Below are 3,401 nucleotides of genomic sequence, written 5' to 3'. Positions count from 1 at the left end.
GGATGAAAAGTTGTACTAAAATGCAGCCGCGTGCCGAGTTCCTCGTGGAACTTCTGCCAGAAATGGGAGGTAAATCTAACATCCTTGTCGGAAACAATGGAGACTGGAACCCCATGGTGAGCAATGATCTCGCGAATGTATACATCGACCAACTTCTCAGACGATGAACTCGCCTGTATGGCCAAGAAATAGTCAGTCGATCCACAATGACCCATATAGCATCAAACCCCATCACTGTCCTCGGCAACTTAGTAAATAAATACATCGTGATTTGTTCCTAATTCCACATGGGAATCTCCAGGGGCTGCAGTTGGCTGTGCAGCCTCTAATGCTCTGCCTTGACCATCCTATAGGTCAAGCACCTCTCGACGTACCGAGCAATTTCTCGCTTCATGCACGGGCACGAGTAACTCAAACTCAAATCCCGGTACATCTTGGTGGCCCCTGGGTGAATAGAACAGTGAGACTTATGAGCCTCCTCCATGACTGTTTGTCTGACCCCACAAGATATGGGTACCCATACCCGACCGCATCGGGTCAATAATCCCTGGCTATCCTGCACAAACTAGGCGTTCTCACCCCTGATCCTTTCCAACTTCCAGTTCTCTGGTCGCATGCCCTCGACCTGAGCATCTCTGATCAAACTCCCTAACGGAGAATCTACTGCTATCCTCATACATATCATTGGGGTGGAAGACCCAGCTGACTTGCGACTCAAAGCGTCCGCCACCACATTCGCTTTACCGACGTAGTAAAGGATCTTGCAATCTTAGTCTTTAGCTACATCCATCCACCTGTGCTGCCTCATGTTCGGTTTCGGCTGATCCATGATGTGTCTCAGGCTCTTGTGATCCATGTATATGGTACAACGGACCCCATATAGGTAATTTCTCCAAATCTTGAGAGCGAATACCACCGCTCCCAACTCCAGATCATGTGTAGGGTATCTCGTCTCATGCGGCTTCATCTGTCATGATGCATAGGTTATCACCTGTCCTCTCTGCATGAGGATCGCCCCCAAACCTGTGATGGATGCATCACAGAACACCACAAAATGCTCAACTCCCTCCAGGAGAGTCAAAATTGGAGCCTCTCACAAACGCTATCGGAGGGTCTCAAACTCCCTCCGCTGCTCAGGGCCCCACTGGAAATCCACCCCCTTCCTTGTCAGGCGAGTGAGGGATACTGCAATCTTAGAGAAATCCCGTATAATTCTCTAGTAGTACCCTGCCAATGCCAGAAAAATCCAGATATTTGAGGGAGATATTGGCACCTCCCACTGCATGACTGCCTCGATTTTGGTCGGGTCGACCAAAATCCCCTACTGGTTAACCAGATGCCCGAGGAACTGGACCTATCGTAACCAAAACTCACACTTCGAGAACTTGGCATACAACTGTTCCCGTCTCATAAATCCCAATAACTCCCTGTGGTGCTCCTCGTGATGTTCTTGGGTCTTGGAATACACCAAGATATCATCTATAAACACGATAACCGAGCGATCAAGCATCGGTCTGCATACCCGATTCATCAGGTCCATAACTACTGTTGTCGCGTTGGTGAGCCCAAACGACATCACCATGAACTCATAATGTCCATAACGATTCTGAAATGTAGTCTTCTCTACGTCCTCCTCTCTGACCCGGTCCTGATGATACCTAGACCTCAAATCTATCTTGGAAAACCAAGATACACCCTGCAACTGATCAAAGATATCATCTATCCTCGGGAGTGGATAACACTTCTTCACTGTCAACTTCTTTAACTGTCTATAATCAAATTACATCCAGTGCGAACCGTCTTTCATCCTGACGTAGAGTATCTGTGCTCCCTACGGGGAACTGCGTAGATGAATGAACTGCTTGCTTAGCAATTCCTACAGCTGTGATGACAACTCCTGCATCTCTACTGGCACCAATCAGTACGAAGGCTTGGCGATAGGGGCCGCACCCGACACCAGGTCGATCCAAAACTCGACTTGCCTCTCCGAAGGTATCTCTGGAAACTCCTCCGGAAACACATCAACCAACTCCTTGACTACTGGAACCTCTGAAACTGAAATCTAATCCCTGGCTCGCGTATCCACCACATACGCTAGATAAACCGCACACCCGTGCTGAATATACTGTCGAACCCTAGCAGCTGAACAAAAACCTGATCCCACTCTGGTGCAATGTTTTAAAACCCGGGTTTTTAGTTGACCCGGTGTGATGACCGGTTCACGAGTCAACCGGTTGAACCGCCAGGTCAACCCAGTTTATGATCTTTTTCTATTTTATATATTTTTATTTTCATGCATAATCCATAAACATATAAAACCAATAATTTGATGTCCACAAAGTTTAAACATTGAAAAACATTAAAGAAATCGCAAACAGCTCGTTATTTTGACGTTCGATACTTGTATCCAACTATTCAAACCCTATTAAAACGGGTCAATCCGGTTTTAACCGGTTCGACATAGGCGGTCGAACCGCGGTTTAGGGGAAACCCGGCCGGTTCGATCCGGTTCGTATTTTTACAAAAAACCAGTCTCAATTGACCCGCCTTCTACACCGGGTCACGGTACAACCGGTTCAACCGGCCGGGTCGACCCAGGTTTTAAAACACTGCTCTGGTGCCCTCGCCATATACAATCAGTTCTCCTCCACTTGGGGTTCGAACTTCCACCTGTTGCCCCTTGCAATCAATCATGGCACCAAATCGACTAAGCCAGTCTATCCCCACAATTATGCACACCTCCCCCATGGGAATCTGAATCAAGTCTATCAGGAAGGACACCCCAAAGATCTCCAAATCACATCCTCGATAGACCGAAGAAGCAGAAACCCGGTGTTCGTTGGCGATAGAGACTCGCAAAGGACACTCTAGCTCACCTACTGGCACACTGAACTCTCTACTAAATGTATATGATACAAATGACCGACTCGCCCTCGAGTCAAATAAAACCAATACAGGCAGGGTGTAGCACCTGGTTTCCGGTATGTGAATTTTATTTGAGCATTGCCCTAATTTAGCCTTGGACTCGGCGAGTCATAGGGTCCGACTCGCCGAGTAGGGACGAGACTCAGGACACGTTTTAAGTAGGCGACTCGGCGAGTCCACATCCTGGACTCGGCGAGTCACCGCTGCTGGATGAAACCCTAAGTTTCAAGGGTTTGCACCCTATTTAAACTCTCATTCCGCCCCAACTCGTCCCCATTCACCCCCAGAACTCCCCCTACATCGTTTTCCCTTGTTTCCTTGAGAGTTTGAGGTGTTCTTGGTGTGTTCTTGAAGGTTTTGAGGAGTAAGAGGAGTAGATCAAGAAGAGGAGAAGGAGATCAGCCATCTTTGTGTCATTTCAACATTTCCTTTGAGGTATAACCCGTTTTCCCCTTGATTCTATGCTTAAAACTTCA

The sequence above is a fragment of the Lactuca saligna genome, chromosome 8, assembly GCF_052625555.1.
Source record: "Lactuca saligna cultivar CGN05327 chromosome 8, ASM5262555v1, whole genome shotgun sequence".
Lineage (NCBI taxonomy): Eukaryota > Viridiplantae > Streptophyta > Magnoliopsida > Asterales > Asteraceae > Lactuca > Lactuca saligna.
Note: the sequence above shows the minus strand (reverse complement) of the source record.